Genomic DNA, 26,789 nt, shown 5'->3' with positions numbered 1-26,789 from the left:
ATGTATTAGGGCCCCTAGTGTTGTCCCTATTTTTTCTTCCATCATCTTCATCGTTTTAGGTTTTCTATTTAGGTCTTCGATCCATTTGAGTTAAATTTTGTGCATGGTGTGACGTATGGGTCCTATTTAATTTTTTTTATAAATGAACGTCCAGTTTTGCCAGTGCCATTTGTTAAAAAGACTGTCTTTTCCCCCATTTAGTGGACTTTGGTCCTTTGTCAAATATCAGCTAACCAAAGGTGAATGGGTTTATATCTGGGTTCTGAATTCTGTTGCATTGGTCTATGTATCTGTCGTTGTCCCAGTACCAGGCCGTTTTGACTACCATGACCATGTAATAGGCTCTGAGATTAGGTAGTGTGTGGCCTCCTACTTTGTTCTTTTTCTTCAATAATGCTTTGCTTATCTAGTGCCTCTTTCCTTTCTATATAAAGTTGGTGATAAGTTTTTCTATTTTGTTAAAGAACACTGTTGGTATTTGGATCGGGATTGCATTCTATCTGCAGATTGTTTTGGGTAGAATTGACCTTTTCACAATGTTTAGTCTCCCTATCCATGAGCACACTATGTTTTTCCATTTATGTAGGACTGTTTCGGTTTCCTGCAGCAGTATTTTGTCATTTTTCTTTGTATAGGTCTTTTATATCCTGGTCAGTTTTATTACCAAGTATTTTATCTTTTCAGGGGCTATTATAAATGATATTGTTCTACTGATTTCCTTTGGGATACAAGTTTTAACGTAATGTTCCTGAACTGTTGATAGGCATCACTACCAATAGTTCTAATTATGAGACATGTATCTCTTCAAGATTAGGAAGTGGTTTCCTAAGGAAGTCCCCACTCAAACTGCTCTGGGGTGAGCAGAAAGCATAACTGCAATTATATAGCTGTAAATCAGCTGAGGGCATTTTATTTTATCTGGCAACTAACCTAATGCTTTTGAATTGTTCATGTAATGAAGCTGTTGTTGTCAAAGAGTCACATTCTCAGTTGTAGATGATGGTTTCATTCCTGTGAGAAAGCACACATATGCGCACACACATACACCAATACACTCTCAATTGAAACCACTAAGGTCAAGGTATAGGTTTGCAGAATCCTGCATTTAAACATCTGGTAAGGGGAATACAATTTATTAAAATCGATAACAAAACAATGAGCATAAGCTAATTAGAATATTATTTAATAAGTAGTGTTCATAAGGAATAGGAATACTCATTTTTGTTTTACAGCATATATACTGGCAACTTCTCTCTCTTCTAATACACATCTTTGCATCTTTGTTCTACCTCTATGTGGACGTATATAATCTTAGTAATTTAAAGCTGATGGTGGGGTAGAAATAATCTCAAAGGTTACCTAACCCAACTACCTCATTTCCCAAATTGAAGAAATTGAGGCCCACAACAGTTAAGGGACTTGTTCCAAGTTCCCCCTGTAGTTAGTGACGGAGTTAGATTTAGAACTTGGATGTCCACTGCTCAATTTACTATACCACCTTATGTCTCACTGATGGCCAAAAGATATAACCAGAGCATAAAGATAAAAAAAATATATAGCATGGCATTTTGTAATACATTTAGATAAGTGTGATTTTCTAATGGCTTAGCAAGATTTAAGCAAAAATTTATAAAAATAAAAGAACTAAAGTTGCTTCTAAGTAGCATCAATTTATTTCTCCCCCAGTCTCTATGATAGAAAAAGGAGGACATCAAGGTAAGGAGCTCCATTTGCTCAAAAATTACCAGGAATGGAATAATTCTACACCGTCTCCAAATTTCTAACACCGTTCCTTCAATAAGGAAATTAATTTTGTCTTGCAATCACACATTACGAAGAAAGTCTACGTTTGTTGTTTACATTCTGGTTGTTCTCACAGATCTTGCCTTCCTGCATTAGAGGATACATGAGAGTGCAAACAGACTATTGTCCTGCAAAGCCCTAGACTCACAAATAAAACAGATACCAGAAGAATTTTATTTGGGGAGATTTGTCCATGAATTTATATTTCCTAGACTTGCTCCCTCTTACCCTTTACAGTTTTGAATCAAATTAATAATTCTGAATTAAATGATCTTCTTATGGCTTCTACCTGACATTCCACACAGCCCAGGTCCCTTACAATTTGGCTCAAATTCCCTGGAAATCCAACAGAAATTCAATCTTGGTTTGTGAGCCTTGGCAAAGGATTCTGCTGGCCTACTCCAAACTCCCCCCAGCCGGCAGCATGCGCTCTCTTCCCTCTCTGGAGGACCCAGGGGGCCAGCTTAACTGTTTGTGTTGGTTGGCCTCCCTAAGTCCAGGGTGACGTCTCTTTTCCCTAAGCTTTAGGTCCACTGTTCCCTGATGTTGATCACCATACCACAGAGGAAAAATAAAAATTGCACAGCCATACTGAAAGAGAAAAATTCTATAGCCTTGCCCCATAATGGCTAGTTTGATCTTTGATTCCCTCCTTCGTTAGATAGTACCTTGCTCAGAGTTCCACCATGATTTGACATGCTTTTCCTAAACACCCCTCTGGCTGCCCTTCCCTTTACCATGTGTCTCAGAGCACTACAGGGTAAAAGAGTCTACAATGTGTATCACATCTGTTTTATCATTTGAGGATTCTTGATATAAGCTAAAATGATTTTCTTATGTAGTGCCTTTCCAAGCATGAAAAATTCTAGTCAGGGAAATCTCAGAACTTAAATGCGAATAATTCTCTTTTCAAAAAACAATCTGCTATCTCCTCAAGGTAACAGGTACATTTAAAGCAATGCAGTTGTAATTTTGCAACTGCATTAAACCCCAATTTTTAAATATAATGATTCTAAAATCCCTGGAAAGTTCAACAAGCAAAAATAGTCAAGAAAATTGGGGGCAAGGGGGGCTCCCATAACTTAAAAGTATCAAAAAGCTATAACAAGTAAAGCATTTTCATCCTAACCAAAAAAAAAAAAAAAAACACTTCTGAAGACAGACCACGAAATTACAAAGAGTAATAATAACGCAAAAACAAAAACTGTTGCCATGGAGTGGATTCTGACTCATAGCAACCCTACAGGACAGAGTAGAACCACCCCATAAGGTTACATAAATCTTCACGTGAGCAGATTGCCACATCTTTCTCCCACAGAGCGCTGGTGGGTTTGAACTGTGGACCCTTCGATTAACAGTGGAGAGCTTAACCAATGTACCACCAGGATTCCTTAATAATCATAAAACCAAATCCGTTGCCATCGAGTCGATTTCAACTCATAGCGACCCTGTAGGACAGAGTAGAGTTGCCCCATAGAGTTTCTAAGGAGCGCCTGGTGGATTACAACTGCAGGCCTTTTGCTCAGCAGCTGTAGCTTTTAACCACTATCCCGCCAGGGTTTTCAATAATAATAATAAGTCCCCCCAAATGATTCAAGAATACTTTAAAATTTAATAAATGTTAAAGGTGAAATTTCAAACATTTGTTTATTTGAGAGAAAAATAGTGCCCTGCTTCACAGCATGGAGCCCTGGTGGTGCAGTGGTTAAGAGCTCGGCTGCTAGCCAAAAGGTTGGCGGTTGGAACTCACCAGCCATCCTGTGGGAGAAAGATGTGGCAGCCTGCTCTTGTAAAGATTACAGCTTTGGAAACCCTATGGGGCGTTTCTACTCTGTCCTATACAGTCACTATGAGTCTGAATTGCCTTGACAGCAACGGGTTTGGTATGGTTTACCTCACAGCATATGCTATGTGAATTATTGTTCTTGGTTGCCATTGAGTTGATTATGACTCGTGAGGACCCCATGTGAATTACAGAGTTAAATTTTAAAAACCAGAAATATAAAAAGACAAAGGGAATTTTTCTCTTAACTCAGGAAGACTATGCCTTTATAAGGATAAAGGCATAAAGTATAAAAGGAAACAGGTTATAGCTGCAAGAGGGTGAGGATAAATAAACGTATGATGCAAAATCACTGTAAACAAAATACAGCGACAAAAGACAAACTAGAGAAAGTATCTACAGCATGCGTAATAGCAATGGGGTTCTGCATAAAAAGTTTTTGTAAGTCAAACAGAAAAAAAAATGAACATACTAATTAAAAATAGGCAAAGGATACCTACAGGAAACTCACAAGAAACATCTAATTGGCCCATAAACCTATATTATATGTATGATTTAAGAGTTAATGGGCCTGGTCTGAACTCCAGTATGGATAGATATAAAAATTAAAATGAGATAAAATCTCTATCTTCTAAATTTTCAAATATTAATAAAAATCCAATATTGATGGTATTGAAATAGGTTTTCTCAGACATTACTGGTGAGAGTTTAAACGGATACACATTCTGAAAAGCAATTCAGAAACATGTACCAAAAGCCTGATAAATGTCATACTTTTGACCTAGATATTTAAATGCTAGAAACTAAGACAACAATTAAAAATTATGCAAATATGTGAATACAAAGATTTTCATCATAACAGTATAATTTATAATATTTGTTAAATGGAAATATGAGAGGAAGTCAGCGCAAAGGGATAGTAGGTAAAGACCTGGTCTCCATGCATCTATTTTCATCCACACGTTTACAACTACAATGCATGGGACTGAACAGCCAAAGTTATTTAAAAAGCCTAGCCATAGGCAAGTCCAGATCATGTGAAAGGACAATGAGGGATTAAGTTTGGGGTCAATAAGAAAAAACTCTACATTAAGACCCTACTGCTTCCAGATCCCTGGTGCTTTAATATGACTGGTTGACACCGTAGAAATTCTCAACGCCTTGGAAGATTGGTAGACATTCATAACCAGGAAGGCATTCAGACCTTCTGGTTTCCAGAAGAACTTCCTACCTTGAGCCCATTATAATTAGGATCACCCTTCTTCTCATTCTGCCCTAGACTGCCCTGGTTTACTCCTATTATCTGGGTGTAAATTGTTAATAGCTCCTCCTTATATGCTCAGAGGTGTCTCCTTATTTGGATGATAGATTATATGGTCACCTTAATGACTCATTTACTTTAATTAAATAAATTTCCTGTGTTTTAATTAAATGGTGTTTTGGCACTATAGAATATATTGAAGAGCATTAACTGAAACTGCTTAATGTAATCCATTACATTATTTGCTAAGGGGCTAAGGGGGTTGCTCATTATATTTTGTTGTTTCTTCTCTTTGAGAACCCATGAAAGGCATCTCTCTGGCCTCAGCTCCAGTGTAACTATGTTTCTCCTGAGCATCTGGTGTGTTTTTGTCTCCTGAACTCTGAATTGCAGACCTGGTCCTATTGTCTTCCGTGCACTCAGCCATGGCTAGATGCTTGGAACCAGCACTGTGATTTACCTTCAGTCTGACCGTGACCTTCAAGCTCTGGGATAAGGTCCCTAACTTAGCATATATCTCCCCTTCAGACTACAAGTATGTGTTTTTCATTTTATGTATGCAGAAGTAACATTCCAACGACCTGCCATTTGACAATGCCAGATTTCTTTCTTCCAGAAGATACATGTAAAATAAGAATGTGGTAAGTGTTAGCAAAGATTACACCTTGTCAGGTCTCCTTCATACCTTGTCCATGTCTTACCATTGCTGCATTAGCAATGGTGACTCTGAACCCCAGAATTTCACCCAAGAAAGGAAACCCAAGGCTTATGTTCTGGTGTTAGTTGACTGGGAAGTTTATCCCTGTCACTGGTATCTCCCACCTGTTTCATCACTGGGGTTAGTTTTACGAGTTCTGCAGCTATGGAAAGATGTCACTTCAAAAGGCATCTGGCCGCTTAGACTCTGATCATTCTAAGAATATGATATAATTCTTCTTCCAGTTGCTAGAGAACAAGAAGTGGGTAGTAGAGGCAGCTATAGCAGAGCTTCAAGGAACGGGGCAAGCCGAGAACTGACAGCCATTTACAACACTGATTGGCAGAAAGTAGGGAGTAAAAATCAGCAAAAAATAGAGGGTTTAGGCAACAAAATATTCCAGTTTTGTTCCCCTTCCACACACACCGCCCCCCCCCCACCTCAAAGTATCTCTTTGGACCAAGCATCATCATTTCCTCAGTTATAAAGACACATTCTTAAAAAGACATAAAGACATCGTTGTACTATCCTCGCAACGTTTTGGGAGGAGGGAGAGCCCTGTGTTCTTGGCCGCATCTGCTTGGAATGGAGCTTCCGTCATGTGGAGCCAGGACTGAGGAGAGAAGGAATGGGTCTTGGTTCAAATGCCACAGGCTCTTGTGGTTTTTACTGAGATTTAGTAAGTTTTCTTAAATAAATATTTTCTTAATTTCTTTATTTCTTAAATAAATATTTTACCCTTAGTAAAATATCCAGAGATTTTCAATTAAAAAAAAAAATTTTTTTTTTTTCACCAGTTCTGGTTGTTTTTCGAGGGAGACAGTGCACAGAGCTTGTCATACCACCATTCCAGAAACAATCTCATTCATCTGAAATACTCGTTGGAGCCTCAAAGAGTTTTGTTTAATATGTCACGCAGCTGATATTATAGAACTTTCCTAAAGTTAAAGTGTGTTGCCTTCTTGCTTTCCCCTTTACTGTCACATTGTTCACTCTCTCAAAGAATCCAATTGGAAGAATCAGAAAAATCAGTGATACTGATTTTTATGAAATACCCCAGGAACCACTAGATTACTGGCCTACAATGGTTCATAAATGACTTTTGGGATACAGACAGCCTATCGTGTTTCATGTAAGACAAAAAAATTCAGCTACGGTTCTCTTCCCAATTCTTTATCTTAAATTTAATTTTAAGTCTTGGCCAATTGCTTGATACTGCCACACACCTGATATTTACCTAAGTCCAGTTTTACCAAAGGTAAACATGTTTGCAGCAATGCTTCTATGGTTCTCCACATTTTGCTTGTATTAGAAACGGAGCAGTGAATATGTGTATAGAACCACAGTCTTTCTGAATATTAATGTAGTTGCGTAAGGTCCTAGCCACCCATCTGCAGATTTAATGAGTAGATGCCATTACATCTCATTAGTCATGACTGACACTATAACAGTGTGCCAGCCAAGGAATGGCCCCAATAGAATTACACTTGACATTCTCTTCTGCCTCCTAGTTGATAGAAAACCACTGATAAATAACCAGGAATAACGTTTTATCCAGTTGTGTACTTTCCTGGTAGCTGTTTGATGTAAACCCAATTTTTGTGGTTTCTGAGTAAATCTATCCAACAACTCTCAGCCTTCCCCAAATTTTTGGAATTCTGATAGGTAGCTGGTCCCAGAAAATGCCTTTTAAAGTCTTAATCAAGCCATGATTTTGTGTTTTGAAACTACATTAATTAAGGGCATTGGGTTCTCTTTATGGGCCTGCACCGTAACCCAGGCCCAGATGCTTCTTAATATATATGAGATGGCAGGAATCAACTTAATTTACAGAAGAAAAGATGAAATCTCCCTTGAATAATTCAGGTAGACTATATAGGTTTAATTCCATCAGATTATTACTTGCTGGAGTAGTGTATTGAGAAGTATTTTGAGGCAGCAACTGTCTCCAGTGGGAAAGAATGTTGCGTGATTAGCAGGATTCACCAGGAACTTAGGAGGGAAGATGGGTAGTGCTCATGCCATCTATGTGCTGACAACAAGGGCCTAGATTCAATTATTCTGATATTGCTTCCAGGTATATGATGCTATGATCAGTAAAATCATCACTATCCACTCCAGATTGCCCCATAGGGCGACAATCCTCATGAGGCTGAATTTCTCATAAAGTATGAAAGTATGCTACAAACCTTCTTGCTACTTTAGTTTCTGTCACTGAAATCATGTTTAAACTATCCCACTTTTTTTACACTGATTACCTGTGAATAATAACTTGTCAGAAAACCCTTTGAGTTCTGTAACAAATGTTTCGAACATTAAGAAAGCCTACCAGGAGGAACCCTAGTGACATAGTGGTTAAGAGCTATGGCTGCTCACCAAAAGGCCAACAGTTCGAATCCACCAAGCACTCCTTGGAAACACTACAGGGCAGTTCCACCCTGTCCTTTAGAGTCGTTATGAGTTGGAATCAACTCGACGACAATGGGTTTGGTTTTCGGTTACCAGCAGAAGAAACTAAGAAACATTTTCCTTATCAGCTGATACGAGGGACATTGCCTAAGTAAGGCACTAGAGAAAATGAGTTGTTGTTAGGTTCCGTCAAATCAGTTCTGACTCAAAGCACACTACCTGTTCCTGCACTATCCTCACAAACGTTGTTATGCTTGAGCCCATTATTGCAGCCACTGTGTCAATCCATCCTGTTGAGGGTCTTCCTCTTTTTCAATGACCCTCCACTTTACCAAGCATGATGTCCTTTTCCAGGGACTGGTCCCTCCTGATAACACGTCCAAAGTACATGAGACGAAGTCTCATCATCCTTACTTGCAAGGAATATTGATTGTACTTCTTTCAAGACAGTTGTCTGTGCAACATGAATATTTTTTAAATTTATTTTGTTGCTGTCATTGAGAATACACACAACAAAACACACCAATTCAACACTTTTGAGTGTACAATTCAGTGACATTGATTACATTCTTCAAGTTGTGTAACTATGCTCGCCCACCTTTTCTAAGTTGTTACTCCCCCATTAACATAAACTCACTGCCCTCTAAGTTTCCTATCTAATCTTTCGAGTTTCTGTTGTCAGTTCGATCCCATACAACCAAACCAAAGAAAACCTGTTGCCATCAAGTCGATTCTGACTCATAGCAACCCCAAGGAGCAGCTGGTGGATTTGAACTGCCAACGTTTCAGTTAGCAGTCAAATGCTTTAACCACTACACCACCAGGGCTCCTTTGATCCCATATAGATAGTTCTTAAAAAAGTGCAAAAGTTCATAAAAGGCAGACATTCTTTACTAGTTAAGCTGAATTATTGTTTGGCTTTAAGAAGACTTCAGGGTATATTTTTGGTTTAAGGTTTAACAACATGAATATTTTGAGAAAAAAAAGCCAACTATATTGATGAGTGATGCCAATGAACAGAATACATCCTTTCTGGAGCATAGTGTGTCTGTACATGTAAGTGCCTATGTGGTTTTCCGTTGGTTTTACCTAAACTCAGGAATAGTCCCACATTAGCATAAAATGAGATCTGTAAATTGGCATCACTCTCTAGACTCTTAAGACACACAAAGGCAAATATATATTTTTAGTCCATTTTATCAAGCTTGTATAAAACCACTTTTCCACTTTCTTTATAGTACCGTGTGCTTCACCAACAATAGGTTTTGTGGCCAAAATATCAGTTTCTCTAGTCATTCTCATTTAAAAGCTACTGAGGACACACAAATCATTACTCTCTTGAATCTTAGAACAGGTCAATGTTTTCAGCCTCGGAAATCTTCAAATGTAATGTAATTTAGACCAGCGCCCCTCAAAGCGTGGTCCAAGGCTCAGTGCTGGTCCCCAGATTCGTTTCGATGACCCAAATGATAGTCACTGAATATCTCCTGTTTAAAAGAATAGCAACTGCACCTGCACACCACGTGTTATGGAAGTTTAATTTCAATGTCTCAAATTTCACAGGAAGTGAATAAAATAAAATTACTTCTTTAACATTTCATTTTTGCGAACTTCATATATTCTTTGTTTCCATAACGTTTGCCATTAAGAGTTATTTAAAAGGAATGCCTCCAGTTTCTGTTAACTTATTATATAGCCATCCTTTAGTAACATAAACCAATGACTGTGTGATAAAACACCCCAGTTAGAAATATAAACAGATATGTTAGAGATAAATTAAGTAATGCTGTCTCTCCTGTGACTACAACTTATGTCACTTAAAAGCAGAAATCAAAGGAAGCTTGTTTTTAGAAATATTTAGATCTGGGAGTTGTAGCAAGCAATAGCAACACTAGCTAATTAAATCAAATAGCATTCATGGTCTCTGTTAGCATTTTAGGGTTCAAGATTAAACAAGATGGAAAAAATGTGCGATCCCTTGATAAGTGTAACTTGCAACAAATTGGCAAATTGGTAGGAGTTAAAAGCCAAAAAAAGCAGGTTTGTTGTGCAATTCTTTTTTTTTTGGTAATGACTTTATAGCTCCATATCCCAGTTTGTATTAGTCATTTTGTAACATAAAGAAAAAATATATTTTAAAAACTTACTTTAAATAAATTACTCCACCAAATTGACTAACTTAAAGAAAACAGGTTGATGGTTCTATATGGAAAAAAAGGAAGAACCAAATATTCTTTGACAATGAGAATAACATAGCCAAATATAAAGTAATAATTGCAGTGAGCGCAACTTAACTTGTGTTTAGTATTGTGGCTGTTTTTAAGATGAAAACACCTAAAGTGGTACCTTGCTTTTGAATTCTAGTTTAACGAATGTCTTCGTTGGTTTTCCATGTTGATGTTTCTATATCGAATTCATTTTAAGCAATGAGATCAAGGGACTTTAAAAACTACAGTTCCCAGACATAAAATAAAGAGGTGATTGCAAAACCCAGCTAGTCTTAAAGACTGGGCTTTACCAGGGGAAAAGACAGGTATGTGGAGATGGGTAAGATTTAGGAGTTGGTTTTTTTTTTAATTGGGTAAGTTCAGCTTTCTGATCCTCGCCTTTTGTCATGAGGCTTGCTCCAACAATTGAAGGATCAGAAGGTGAGTTCTTTGCCTGTTGATTCCTTATCCCCACTATGCATGTGCAGGTGGGTGTCCCCAGATACCCGAATACAGCTTTGGCCACTGGGCGAGCCATGCAGTGGCCAATACTCAGGAGTCATAAGTGTGCTCAGGTAGGAGACAGTAAGAGCAGACCCCATACCAGTGCTATCAAAATAAGGAGCAAACCCTAACCATTAGCCACTGCAAATGTTTCTCTGTAAATAATAGAAATGATAATGGTAACAACAACAAAAATAATTCCGGAACCTTAATCTTAAAGGGAAGGAGCCCTGTGGCACAACATTTAAGCACTCAGCTGCTAACTGAAATGTTGGCGGTTTGAATTCACCCAGTGGCTCCAAGGAAGAAAGACCTGGTGATTGGCTTCCAGAAAGATTACAGCCACAAAAGCCCTATGGGGCAGTTCTACTCTGTCACATGGGGTAGCCATGAGTTGGAATCGACTCAACAGCACTCAACAACACAATCTTAAAGGCAATTTTTTTTTTTTTTTTTACTTTAGGTGAAAAAAAAAAATTTTTTTTTTTAGGTGAAGGTTTACAGAGCAAAGCAATTTCTCATTAAATAATTAATATGCATATTGTTTTGTGACATTGGTAGCCAACCCCATGACATGTCCACACACTCTCCTCAACCTTGGGTTCCCCATTACCAGCTTTCCTATCCTCTTCTGCCTTCTCACGGTCCTTGCCCCTGGGCTGGTGTGTCTCTTTAGTCTCATTTTGTTTTATGGGCCTGTCTAATCTTTGGCTGAAGGGTAAACCTCAGGAGTGACCTCAGGACTGAGCTATAAGGGTGTCTGGGGGCCATATTCCTGGAGTTTCTCCAGCCCCTGTCAGACCAGTAAGTCTGGTCTTTGTGTATGTATGTGCAAGTTAGAATTTTGTTCTACATTTTTCTCCAGCTCTGTCTAGGACCCTCTGCTGTGATGCCTGTCAAAGCAGTCAGTGGTGGTAGCCGGGCACCATCTAGTTGTGTTGGACTTAGTCTGGTGGAAGCTGTGGTAGTTGTGGTCCATTAGTCCTTTAGACCAATCTTTTCCTGTGTCCTTGGTTTCTTCACTCTCCCTTGCTCCAGATGGAGTGAGACCAGTGGCTACTCACAAGCTTTTAAGACCACAGAGACTAGTCACCAAAGTAGAATGTAGAGCATTTTCTTTATAAACCATTTTATGCCAACTGAGCTAGATGTTCCCCAAGACCGTGGTGTCCACAGCCCTCATCCCAGTAATTTGGTCCCTCAGGGAGTTCGAATGTGTCTATTGAGCTTCTAAGATTAAAGGCAAATTCTTGCCTTCCTTGAGGGAGACCTGGGTTTGATTCCCAGCTAATGCACCTCCAGTGCAGCCACCGCCTGTCAGTGGAGACTTGAATGTTGGTATGATCCTGAACAGGTTTCAGTGGCACTTTCAGACTAAGATAGACTAGGAAGAAAGGCCAGGCAATCTACGTCAAAATCAGCCAGTGAAAACCCTACGGATCACAGCAGTCCAATCCTATTGTACAGGGGTCGCCATGAGTTGGGGACCAACACAATGGCATCTAACAACAACATCTTAAAGTTCTAGGAGGAAGCAAAAACCTTAACCCCTCTTTGCCTAGCTGCTATTATCATTCTCTCCAACAACAGTTGGTCACAATTCTTATCAGGATATTCGTTCACATATTTGTCTTCTTCACTTTTCCTGTTCAAATAAGCCTCCCCCCCTTTTTTTTCCCAAGGACAAGACCAGGCCACGCCAGGAGATGACCTGGTGCAGGTCCAAGCTACTCCTTGCTCACTTCCCTCCTGGCACAGAGGCTGTCGTTTCTATGTTGGACTGTTTCTGTTTTTTCCCAGAAAAGTACTATTGAAGTTTTATTTACATGAAGTGATTCATTTCCACCTTTTTGTCCCCCTCCCCGGTAGCTTAAAAAATGCCAAAAAACCCAAAGTGCCTCATGCTCATGCTGAATCATCTTTAGATGTTCTTGAAGTATGACCCTGGGCTCATGGATTTGCCTACCACAAGAAGAACTGCCCCACAGCCTGCAGACCCAAGTACCGTTGCCTGCGTGATGTGCGTCCACCAGCACCATGGAAAGATGGAGAGTATGTGTGAAAGGGACAGAAGGGGCGGGGGAGCGGGGGGAAGCAAAAGAGAGACTTCAAGAGAGATTTGCAAGATTCAAGTAGATTCCAGGAAGCGGTGCCATCAATAACATGTGTCACTCTTGATGACATTAGGAGCCAAATTCTAGACTTCACGGCCAGCCACCAGGGGAAGTTTTTGCTGGTACAGTCACTACATAAACTCCCCTTTGGTCTTTTGGGTACCCCCTGCCCTGCAGGCATCCTGTAAATTTTTTTGACTTTATTTCACAAGGTTTCTGAACCTGCACGTCCTCCCTGTGCAGTAAGTGCCAGCAAGACTGAGGTCACAACATCACTCATAGCTGGAGTTTGGGGGAAGGTGATGGGAAGCAGCTGTTCTGTTCTCGGTTCCTGCTGCCTGAAAATCACCTGCTGCCTTACAGAGGATACAAACCACTACAGAATAATTCAGTCTTCCTGCTCTAGGATGTCCTTGTTCATTCAATCATTCAGTCCTTCAAAACTATTTACTGAGCATCCTACCGCCACTGTTTTTACCCTGTGTGGCATCTGCTAAGGGAAAGAGGAAGAGAAGGAATGGTGAAAAAACAGGTGGGCTCAAACAATCCCAACCCCCTTCTAAGCCAATTTAAGCACGAGATCAAATGGAACACAAAATTATAAATATCTGAAGGTCTCAAGGAGCAATAATTTTTGGAATGGATAGTTTTCTTTGGGTTGCCATTGGTTTAAGTCCACACTAGTTCAAACAAATTCTGAGTTAGGAAATTAACAGGAAAATACAAACTTCAATTTTATCATCTCACTTTGATTGAATAATAGCAATAAACACTATGAATGCTATCTTGAAACACCATTAAGTATTGCTTTGGTTTTCTAAGAATTCTACTTCTCTAAGATGGCTCTTGGTTTTCAAGCTACATGAAGCAGATTTTGGTTTCTAGTAAATATATTATTTTGAAAATCTTCTGTATATAAACAAACTTGTGGATCCCAAAAGAAGCTGCAGGAGGAATGTTTCCTAAAATGCTAAGAGATACCCAGGTACTAATTACAATCCCACATTTAGAAAAGAAAATGGTGTTTCGCTGATTTGAAAGAGAATAGAGGGTTGTTTTCTTCTTCTAAGTGCTATGTCTAAACATAAAAGTGGAAAGGTAGGAACGCTCAATCCCATATTTGGTAAAAATCAGTTAACTGCAGAGATAAAAACTACAATTAGCAAACTCTTGAATCCTTTTCTAAAAAGAGGTCAGCAAGTGTTTTGTCTAAAGCCAAGGGAGTATAATATGAGTCGAAAAAGCATGACACTGGTTTAATAATTTTTGTAAACTAAGGAAAAGCCTCTTGAAAACCAACTAGAAAATTTTTTGTTGATGTGATCATGTATTAAATACACTAAATATTCCAGATGGCTCTAATATCAATGAGAAAAGGCAATGGGTCTTAACATCTCAGTTTTCCATGGGATGATGTCATGTAGTTACAAGAATCTAATTTAAATAAAAACTCACACACAGAAAAGCATTTATCATTTCAAACCTATAAAAGAATTCCATGTTTTTTTGTTTTTGTTTTTTAATAAACAGAGAACACTGGCTTTTGTGTTAGGAGAATAAACCATTGTTCTAGGAAACAAGGAGACAAATAAGTTCATTTTTAGTATATTGTGTTCATTGTTAGTGTCAATGCCATGATGGAGAAAACTGCAGAGAAAGTAAAAATCATCCCTATTATTAGAAGGTGGTCTTTTCTTCTATTAAATAGGCTTGTTGTTGTTGTTAGTTGCCGTCTAGTTGGCTCCGACTCATGGTGACCTTAAGTATAACAAAAGGAAACATTGCCTGGTCCTAAGCCATTTTCATGATTGTTAACATGTTTGAGTTCTTTGTTGCAGCTATCGTGTCAGTCCACCTCACCGAAGGTTTCTCTTTTTTCACTGACTCTCTGCTTTACCAAACGTGATGTCCTTTTCTGGCATTGGTCTTTCCGGATGACGTGTCCAAAGTAAGTAAGACAGAATCTTGCCATCCTTGCTTCTAAGGAGCATTCTGGTTGCATTAGCCTTGAGGGTAGTATAAATGATAGCTGATTCCCCTAGCCTCCAAATAAGACCCCTACTGGCCATCACCTTGACTTTAGCTTTGTGAGACTCTGAGCAAAGAACCCGGGCTGAGCTGCCTGAATTTCTGGCTTACAAAACTGTGGTATAATTAAAAGGTGTTTGTTTAACCTGCTAAATTTGTGGAAATTTGCTATGCAGAAATAGAAAACTAACACATTAGGAAAATAAGTTGACTAAACATCAATTCTTTGCTTTGTTTAGTCAAAATTCTGAGTGGATCAATCAGAGCCATGCTTCATTCCTGGTCCCTTCTCCCTTTCAACATTTCTGGTCATGGCTTTCCTTTCTTTTTATCCATTCCCTACTTGCCATACCTGCCTGGGAGGCTGTTTTCCAGTTATGACTCAGCCTCCTCCCATCAAGGTGTTTTATCTCTATCCTGACTTGCACCCTTAGACCCACCTCATATGAAGCCTCTCCTAACCCAATGCTGGACTCCACATCATTAGAACTGCTGATAACACCCTCTCATTTTGCACCAACATAGAGGGCAGGAACTATTCAGATTCTAACATGGATTCTTTTTTCATCACAGCAGGCTGCCTTCCTGGAAGAAAAAAAAAAAGAAGGATGGATATGGAAAACATTTCAGAAGAGTAATAACCAGCTTTGGTACTGACAAGATATGGAAGATGATGAGTCAATGGTGTGAAGCTGGGGAGCATGGAGAATGGTGAAGTTACCATCAGATGCGGAAAACTTAAGGGAGCTGCTAACCTGTAGGGGTCAGATGATGAGACTGGTTTTATCATGCTGAGTGTGAAGTATTAGAGAGGCACCCAAGCTGATGGTATGTCCCTTGAAACTATAAGGTCTTTAAGGGCAAAGACACTGTCCATCCTATTCATTATGGTAGCCCCAGAGCCTTTCATAATTTTAAGTGCCCACAAAATGTTTTCAAATAGGCTAATGGAGATGTAACTTATTCATTTAGCAATTCTAAGTACTCAGCTGGGGTTTGGAGGGAAGGAAGTAGGGAAAGGGGGATATCTTCTATATCTAACAGTTAGGTGTTAAAACTACAACAGAGTAGGAAAGCCTTAGTCCTAAGCCACAAATTAACATTTAAGAAGAAATCTTACAGGAAGCCCAGAATAGGTGAAAACTGAACTCAGATTGAGTATTAGATGGTATTACAGACTGATTATTAGTTTTGTTGGGTATAATAATGGTATTGTGGTTGTAGATTTTTCTAAAAGCCATCTTCTGTTTGGGATATGCACTAAAATAAATGGAGATAGAAATACACAAAGTCTGTATTTTGCTTTAAAATATCCTCTGAAAGTGTGTGGAGGGGGGATGGGGTGAAAATGATGAAACAGAAAAATGAATGGTTGTTAAATCTGGGTGATAGGTGCACAAGGATACATTGGTGTAAAAATGGCATATGTCTGACCTCCTCTTACTTCACAAGGGGGAAAAAGAATCAAGATCAACAGCCCACAGCTGATTTCTATGAGTTGGAGGTCAGATATGCCTTCTCTCTCTGCCATCTTTACCAACTCTGACTCCAACCGTCCCTCCCACATCACTCTCTACTTCTCTCCTGGGTTCAGTAATTCACTGCAATGGCCACACAGAATCCACAGATCACACTCAAGATTATGAGGTTTATTAGGGAAGTAACAGTTACAGTTCAGGTTCAGGAACACTGAGGATACAGTTCTTTCATAAGGATAGACTCTTCCCAGCCATGCTTGCAGGCACGCCTCTCCCTGGCCTTATGCCTCTGCTCAAAGGCACTCAGCTTTCTCTCTCTGTGGACAGAGACCCAACCACACTGTCTCCTGCTGCCAGGTCTCTGCTGCTGGGTCTCTCCTCCCCGGTCTCTCCTTCCTTGGTGGTGGTGGAATCTTCTCTCTTTCCCGCCTCTGGGGTGGCTTATTTCAAGCCTAGCAAAACTGACCAATCCCCTTGGTGGGCTACAATTACCCTATCACACAGTCGTTCCCAATTGCCTCCATTGGAGTTACAAGGCCATGAAGAGAAAAGCCACACAAAAACAGCCATTATACTGCAATTGGAAAATTCTCCCTACCTTTGTGTTGATTTGGAAATTACCATAATAAAAGCTTTAGGAAGAAAGGAAGAGAAAGAAAGCCCAGGAAATAAATGAATAGCTACAACTGGTTGTCAACTATTTTTGATCGACATTCCTCACTTGCCCTCAGAGTCTCCTATAAATCCAATTTTTTTGAGTTTAGTGATTCTCATCTGTTTCTATGTCTTTAGAGAGTTTTCATTCTTCTGTTTATCAAATATTTACCAAAAGGTGACCCCTATATGAGGCATTCTATACTAGGACTGGATTAATATAAGAGACAAACATGTTATATCGGAAACTGACATGTTATTTTTACTCTAAAATATAGTTATTTTGCAATTTTATATGGTGACAGCACTGAGTTTTTTGGGTATATGGGATAGACCTCATTGAACAGCTGTAAAATACATGGGCACAGTGCTCCATTCCCCACATTCTAATGTGCTAAAAACAAGGATTATTGTTCTTGCCATATTGTATCACTACTTACAGGACCTCTCTCAATCTGACTCCATCAGAGAAGGCAGGTTTGAAAGAAGAGACCACCTGCTTCAGAGGTAGAGCTGGAAGGGGCAATGCCCACCCAGTCTGAAGAGGTACCAGCCAGCCCTAAGTAGCCCTGTGACCTAGTCTTATAATGACAACCCCAACATAAGAGTTAATCTCCTTAATGGAAAACAGATATGTTTCTTTCTTATGTCTGTTACGGTTCTGGCCTTAAACATTTCCTGCCGCCTGAGTACTCTGCTCAGCTGAGAGGAGGGAAAAGTCATGAGGATCCATGATGTCTCCAAAGCAGTGAGGGTAAAGCACAGCAGAAAAGATTACCTAGAAAATACCTTTCTTCTCTACTCATCCCTTCCTATTGATACCCAGGGGCTCGAGGGGTAAAAAAAGAGTTTGGTCAGGTCATTGAATAAAATGTGGCTGATAGACAAAGGATATCTCATTTTTTGTTCCTGACAAAGTCTGTTTCTCTGGTGATACAGGACTGTGTCTTGAGAAAAATGGATTCTGCAGGGTTTGTTAAATTCCAGGACCATGTTTGGAGGAACATGCAGCAGTTCAGACATTTGTACAGTCTCCACTTTTAGACAAAATGAAAGAAAAATGGCACCACGCTAAGCACAGGAGCTCAGAACAAATGATCTAGAAAGATCTAACTTAGTAATCATTGGTTCCTAATGTCTTGAGAATAAGTCACATTGCAGCAGAAAAGATTCAGGACTTGGGAACAAAAGGTCCAAGATTGCATCTTTGCTTTGTCAATTACTGGTGTGAAAGAGTCACTTAACTTCCTTGACCCTCAGCTTCCTGATTAAAAATGGGGCAATAACACAGTCCAGGGTTGTTGTGATGGTTAAATAGGCCATTTGTGTGCATTGGTAACCTGTTATTCATCGTATTGAATGAAGCAGGTACAAGTTAATCAGGCCAAAAAGCTCACGTGTATGAAAATGTAACTTTATTTTAAGCTCCCACTCCAACCAGTGATAGAAATTCAATCTTGCCAGTTCCAGGTAAATCGGGTTGATTCGAGGTATTCTGGTATTCTCAGTTAAGAGTGTTTGACACTGTAATTTTTGACTGTGTGCATATGAACCTTCTCCCTTTGGGTAGAATGGGGATGTGGGGGAGACACTTCACAATAAATGGTAGCAGAGCCTCCCCCACCACCAATCAGGATCAAAGCCAAAGATATGCCCACTCCCTGCTCCCAAGCAGCTGGAGAGTGGGCAGGTGACTAATGCTGGGCCAATAGGATAGTCTTGCCCAAAACATCAAATCAGCAGTGAGTAGGAAGCAAGGGACCCTGGAGAATTTATTCTGGCAGTAGCAGCAGTAGTGGCATCCAAAGTGCTATTCTGGGAGTGGTGGAGATTGACTGCTGTGATGTCCTGTGTCCAGTTCTGACAGCGGTGGCGATGCCAGTGGTGGTGTCATCAGCATCTAACCAGACGCTTCCTGTGCTGTGGTTTTGGCTGAGGGTGGTTCAGCCCTTTTTAGGTACCCATTGATTCCAAGGACTCCCTGGTATCCTTCCTGTAAATTCCTTTTCTCTTTATATTAACTGGAATTGGTCTCTTTGTTTGTAACCAAGAGTCCTGACAAGTTTTGTTAAATATTTCTCCCTAAATTTCCCTTGGCGGGGGTGTGGCTTCTAAGCTCAAGAGGCCCACATAGCATCATCACATCCAGATGAGTCTCCAGGACCTTGATCATTATTTGTTCTACACAGGCAACTCTAAGATGTGCATTGTTCCATCTAGTCCTCAGTTTTCATGCCCTGTCCATGTTGGCCATGCCTGAGATGTCCTGTTCCCATCTGGTCCTAGATCTTATGGTTCACACCATACCTAATATGGCATCTCCATCCTCCAAGTCTCCCAGCCTCAGTCTCAGGTGCTGACCAATGTCACTCACATATGAAGAATTTGCCACCCCTGTAGTGCACATGGAGGTTCTGTGGATTTGCCTTAGTTTTGTCTGCCTTAGCATCCAATGCAGATGTTTCTGTTTGTCTGATTCACAGTGGCACAAAGAACTCTGGGGGCTTACTGCATCCCAAGACCTCCAGCAAGAAGTGAGGCATAGGATTCCTCTATTTTTGGATCCCCAAATCTGTCTGCGGCTTCTACAGCCACCCCCTGGGATTTCAGTCCAGGATAGGAGTGGGGCAGGCTGAAGGGCCTGTTCCTGAGAACATTCATCAGAAACTATCATGGTGTTTATCAACTCCCTCCTACCCCCAGGTTGGAGGATCTTGTACTTCTTTGAGAGGAAAGGAACAGGCAGCCCAGACATATCACACACATATTCTTCTACATTTAGTCCATAATTATTCAGATCAAGACTTTGGGATACATATTGCTTTTTAATCAAAATAATGTATGCACATAGCTATTTTAAAAATCATATTAAAAGGCTGTAATAAGAATTATAGTAGCAACGAGAGGCAGAACGAAGATAGCGGAATAGACAGACACTTCCGGCAAGCCCTCTTTACAACAAAGACCTGAAAAAACAAGTGAAACGAGTATATTTGTGACAACCTGGGAGCCCTAGCATCAAAGGCAAGCTTAGTCAATGAACTGAGGGGCGGAGGAAGGAAGAGACTGCTCAGGGCGGAGAGGAGTTACAGGACCTGAATCACAGGGAGAACTCAGGCACCATTCCCAGAGCTGCGGCAGTGGCGGTGGGCTGGTATAGCATTCGGCCACAGTTTCCTCAGGGAAAAGCAGCCAGCCACACAGCCTATTCACACCTCCGGAACCTGAGGAGAACGGCACGCTAAGCAAAAGCAAAGTACTTGCGTATATTTTACTGTGCTCCCCCCCACACCCAAGGCGGCTTTAGTGGCTGAATCCCTGGGCCTGAGATAGACCCTGGTGAGCACCTAGAGCCATCCTCCCGGACTTGGGGAAGGAAAAAATTTGCAATTCGGAGGGAAAAGATAATTTGCTAGCTCCATTAACCGGGGGAGCTCAGCACAGAAGCGGCTCCTGTCCAGGCATAAATCGTCCATGGACCTTGAGCACCTTTCCCTTCTCCATGGATCTGTGTGGGCCTATTTTGGGAGAATAAGCCCTTGTTGACAAACTCCAACTATTTCAGCTGTGCAGTGGAGAGGTAGGTGTTTGACATTTGACATTGCTTTGCCTATTAAACAAGGTCCTCACCTACCCACATCAGGGACCTAAGGACTGGTAGCTCCACTCAGGTCACACAGCCACCCACAACAGAGGTCCAAAGATAACTGGTGCCTCCCAGTCCATACAACCAAAAACTTTGGGTGCCCATGGTCCATCTGCAGAACCCACCCACCAGCATGCTCTAGGGAATGGAGACACGTTTTCCTCAGAGACACCTGGGAGTCGATTCTCAGCCCCCTGCCTTGTTCAGACCGTGACTCCAATCAACCCTACCCCTCTAAGACAGGACAGAGCCTGTACCACACACTTGATGATCAGCTACCTGGAAACCTAAGCTGAATTCATACATGAAAACTGAATGAACTCCTAGACTGATATACCTGATAACAGCTCTAGCCAGCTGGGGACAGGACAACAGAGCTCCAAAGGTGAAAATAATCAAGCTGGCTCACTCAAGCAACCCATAGGGTATACCAAAACAAAACAAAGCAAGCAACTACGACAGTAAGCAAGTATAAACTAATACAATAACTTACAGATGGCTCAGAGACAACAGTCAATATCAAGTCACATAAAGAAACAGACCATGATCACCTCAACAGGCTCTCAAAACAAAGAATCCAGGGATCTTCTAGATGAAAGTGCATTCCTGGAATTACCAGAGCCAGAATACAAAAGGTTGATATACAGAACCCTTCAAGACATCAGGGAGGAAATGAGGCAATATGCAGAACAAGCCAAGGAACACACAGACAAAGCAACTGAAGAAATTAGAAAGATTATTCAGGAACATAATGAAAAGTTTAATAAGCCAGAAAAATCCATAGACAGGCAGCAATCAGAAATTCAGAAGATTAATAATAAAATTACAGAATTAGATAACTCAGTAGAAAGTCAGAGGAGCAGAACTGAGCAAGTAGAAGGTAGAATTTCTGAACTCGAGGATAAATCACTTGGGACTAATATATTTGAAGAAAAATCAGATAAAAGAATTTTAAAAAATGAAGAAACTTAAGAATCATGTGGGACTGTATCAAGAGAAATAACCTATGAGTGATTGGAGTGCCAGAACAGGGAGGGATAACAGAAAATACAGAAAAAAATTGTTGAAGATTCGTTGGCAGAAAAATTCCCTGAAACTGTGAAAGATGACAAGATATCTATCAAAGATGCTCATCGAACTTCACATAAGGTAGATGTTAAAAGAAAGTCACCAAGACATATTATAATCAAAGTTGCCAAAACCAAAGACAAAGAGAGAATTATAAGAGCAGTGAGGGATAAACAAAAATCCACCTACAAAGGAGAGCCAGTAAGAATAAGCGTGGACTACTCGGCAGAAACCATGCAGGCAAGAAGGCAATGGAATGACATATTTAAAAAATTGAAGGAAAAAAATTGCCTGCCAAGAATCATATATCCAGCAAAACTGTCTCTTAAATACGAAGGTGAGCTTAAGACATTTCCAGATAAACACAAGTTTAGGGAATTTGTAAAAACCAAACCAAAACAACAAGAAATACTAAAAGGAGTTCTTTGGTTAGAAAATCAATAAAATCAAGTATCAACCCAAGACTAGAACACTGGCCAGAGCAACCAGAAGTCAACCCAGACAAGGAAATCCAAAAACACAAAGCAAGATTATAAAAAAAAAAAGCCCAAAACATGGTAATAGCGATGTCATTATATTAAAAAAGACAACATTAAAATAATAAAAAGAGACTAAGAAATGTAATCATACACCTTCCATATGGAGAGGAAGATATGGTGATACAAAGAAATAAAGGTTAGGTTTAAATTTAGAAAAATAGGGGTAAATAATAAGGTAACCACAAAGGAGACAAACTATTCTACTCACTGAAATAAAATACAAGAGAAAAATACAGGCTCAGAAGAAACAAAATCAACAACAACAAATATGAGGAAAGGACAATATATAAAGAAAATGCACTCAGCGTATAAAATCAAGTGGGAAAAAGAAACTGTCAACAACACACACAAAAAAACATCAAAATTATAGCACTAAACTCATACCTATCCATAATTACCCTGAATGTAAATGGACTAAATGCACCAATAAAGAGTCAGAGAGTGGCAGGATGGATTAAAAAACAAGACCTATCTATATGCTGCCTACAATAGACACGCCTTAGACTTAGAGACACAAACAAACTAAAACTCAAAGGATGGAAAAAAATATATCAAGCAAACAACAATAAAGAAAAGACCAGGAGTGGCAATATTAATTTCTGACAAAATAGACTTTAAACTTACATCCATCGTAAAGGATAAGGAAAGACACTATATAATGTTTAAAGGGACAGTATACCAAGAAGATATAACCATATTAAATATTTATGCACCCAATGACAGGGCTGCAAGATACATAAAACAAACTCTATCAGCATTGAAAAGTGAGATAGTCAGCTCTACAATAATAGTGGACACATCAACACACCACTTGCAGTGAAGGACATGACATGCAGAAAGAAGCTCAATGAAGACACGGAAGATCTAAATGCCACAATCAACCAACTTGACCTCGTAGACATATACAGAACACTCCACCCAACAGCAACCAAGTTTACTTTCTTTTCCAGTCCACATGGAACATTCTCTAGAATAGACCACATATTAGGTCTTAAAGCAAGCCTTAGCAGAATCCAAAACATTGAAATATTACAAAACATCTTCTCTGACCATAAGGCCATAAAAGTGGAAATCAATGACAGAAAAAGGAGGGAAAAGAAATCAAACACTCGGAAACTGACAATACGCTGCTCGAAAAAGACTGGATTATAGAAGACATTAAGGATGGAATAAAGAAATTCATAGAATCCAATGAGAATGAAAACACTTCCTATCAGAACCTTTGGGACACAGCAAAAGCAGTGCTCAGAGGCCAATTTATATCAATAAATGCACACATTCAAAAAGAAGAAAGGGCCAAAATCAAAGAATTATCCCTACAATTTGAACAAATAGAGAGCAACAAAAGAAACCCACAGGCACCAGAAGAAAACAAATAATAAAAATTAGAGCTGAACTAGATGAAATAGAAAACAGAAAAACAACTGAAAGAATTAACAAGACCAAAAGCTGTTTTTTTGAAAAAATCAACAAAATTGATAAACCATGGGCCAAACTGACAAAATAAAAACAGGAGAGGAAGCAAATAACCTGAATAAGAAATGAGATAGGGGATATGACAAAGGGCCCAACTGAAATTACAAGAATCATATCAGATTACTATGAAAAACTATACTCAAACAAATTTGAAAACCTAGAAGAAATGGATGAATTCCTAGAAACACAGTACCTACCTAAACGAACACAAACAGAGGTAGAACAACTAAATAGACCCATAACAAAAGAAGAGATTGAAAAGGTAATCAAAAAACTCCCAAGAAAAAAAGCCCTGGTGCGGACGGCTTCACTACAGAGTTCTGCCAAACTTTCAGAGAAGAGTTAACACCACTACTACTAAAGGTATTTCAGAGCATAGAAAAGGACAGAATACTACCAAACTCATTCTATGAAGCCACCATATTCCTGATACCAAAACCAGGTAAAGACACCACAAGAAAAGAAAATTATAGGCCCATACTCCTCATGAATGTAGATGCAAAAATCCTCAATGAAATTCTAGCCAATAGAATTCAACAACATATCAAAAAAATAATTCACCATGACCAAGTGGGATTCATACCAGGTATGCAGGGATGGTTCAAAATTAGAAAAACAATTAATGTAATCCACCACATAAATAAAACAAAAGACAAGAATCACATGATTTTATCAACTGATGCAAAAAAGGCATTTGACAGAGCTCAACACTCATTCATGATAAAAACTCTCAGCAAAATAGGAATAGAGGGAAAATTCCTCCACATAATAAAGGGCATTTATACAAAGCCAACAGCCAACATCACCCTAAATGGAGAGAGCCTGAAAGCATTCCCATTGAGAATGGGAACCAGACAAGGATGCCCTGTATCACCACTCTTATTCAACATTCTGTTGGAGGTCCTAGCCAGAGCAATTAGGCTAGATAAAGAAATAAAGGGCATCCAGATTGGCAAGGAAGAAGTAAAAGTATCTCTATTTCCAGAAGACATAATCTTATACACAGAAAACCCTAAGGAATTCCCCAGAAAACTACTGAAACTAATAGTTCAGCAGAGTATCGGGATACAAGATGAACACAGAAAAATCAGTCGGATTCCTCTACACCAACAAAAAGAACATCGAAGAGGAAATCACCAAATCAATGCCATTTACAGTAGCCCCCAAGAAGATAAAATACTTAGGAATAAATTTTACCAGAGGTATAAAAGACTTATACAAAGAAAACTACAGTACACTTCTGCAAGAAACCAAGAGACTTACATAAGTGGAATAACATACCTTGCTCATGGATAGGAAGACTTAACATTGTAAAAATGTCTATTCTACAAAAAGTGATCTATACATTTAATGCAATTCCAATCCAAATCCCAACGACATTCTTTAATGAGATGGAGAAACAAATCACCAAATTCATATGGAAGGGAAAGAGGCCCCAGATAAATAAGACATTAATGAAAAAGAAGAGCAAAGTGGGAGGGCTTACTTTACCTGATTTTAGAACCTATTATACCTCCACAGTAATCAAAACAGCCTGGTACTGGTACAACAACAGATACGTGGACCAGTGGAACAGGATGGAGAATCCAGACATAAATCCATCCACATATGAGCAGTTGATATTTGACAAAGGCCCCAAAACAGTTAAATGGGGAAAAGACAGTCTTTTTTATCAAATGGGGCTGGCATAACTGGATATCCATCTGCAAAAAAGTGAAACAAGACCCATACCTCACTCCATGCACAAAAACTAACTCAAAATGAATCGAAGACCTAAATATAAAATCTAAAACGATAAAGATCATGGAAGAAAAAATAGGGACAACATTAGGAGCCCTAATACATGGCATAAACAGTATACAAAACATTATAAAGAATGTAGAAGAAAAACTAGATAACTGGGAGCTCCTAAAAATCAAACACCTATGCTCATCCAAAGACTTCACCAAAAGAGTAAAAAGACTACCTACAGACTGGGAAAAAGGTTTTAGCTGTGACATTTCTGATCAGCACCTGATCTCTAAAATCTACATGATACTGCAAAAACTCAACTGCAAAAAGACAAATAACCCAATTAAAAAATGGGCAAAAGATATGAATAGACACTTCCCTAAAGAAGGCATTCAGGTAGCTAAGAGATATATGAGGAAATGTTCACGATCACTAGCCATTAGAGAAATGCAGATCAAAACTACAATGAGATTTCATCTCACTCCAACAAGGCTGGCATTCATCCAAAAAACACAAAAGAATAAATGTTAGAGAGGTTGTGGACAGATTGGAACACTTATACACTGCTGGTGGGAATGTAAAATGGTACAACCCTTTGGAAATCAATTTGGCACTTCCTTAAAAAGCTAGAAATAGAACTACAATACAATCCAGCAATCCCACTCCTTGGAATATATCCTAGAGAAATAAGAGTCTTTACAAGAACAGATATATGCACACCCATGTTTATTGCAGCACTGTTTACAATAGCAAAAAGATGGATGCAACCAAGGTGCCCATCAACGGATGAATGGATGAATAAATTATGGTGTATTCACACAATGGAATACTACACATAAAGAATAGTGAGGAATCTGTGGAACATTTCATAACATGGAGGAACCTGGAAGGCATTATGCTGAGTGAAATCAGTCAGTTGCAAAAGGATAAATATTGTATAAGACCACTACTATAAGAACATGAGAAATAGTTTAAACTGAGAAGAAAACATTGCTTTGTGGTTACGAGAGTGGGGAGGGAGGAAGAGTGGGAGAGGACATTCACTAATTAGATAGTAGACAACTACTTTATGTGAAGGGGAAGACAACACACAATACAGGAGAGGTCAGCACAATTGGACTAAACAAAAAGCAAAGAAGTTTCCTGAATAAACTGAATGCTTCAAAGGCCAGCATAGCAGGTGCAAGGGTCTGGGGACCATGGTTTCAGGGGACATTGAAGTCAATTGGCATAATAAAATCTATTAAGAAAACATTCTGCATCCCACTGTGAAGAGTGGCATCTGGGGTCTTAAACGCTAGCAAGCAGCCATCTAAGATGCATCATTAGGTTTCAACCCACCTGGATCAAGGGAGAACGAAGAACACCAAGGACACAAGGCGATTACGAGC

This window comes from Loxodonta africana, chromosome 14, assembly GCF_030014295.1.
Source record: "Loxodonta africana isolate mLoxAfr1 chromosome 14, mLoxAfr1.hap2, whole genome shotgun sequence".
Taxonomy (NCBI): Eukaryota; Metazoa; Chordata; class Mammalia; order Proboscidea; family Elephantidae; genus Loxodonta; species Loxodonta africana.
Note: the sequence above shows the minus strand (reverse complement) of the source record.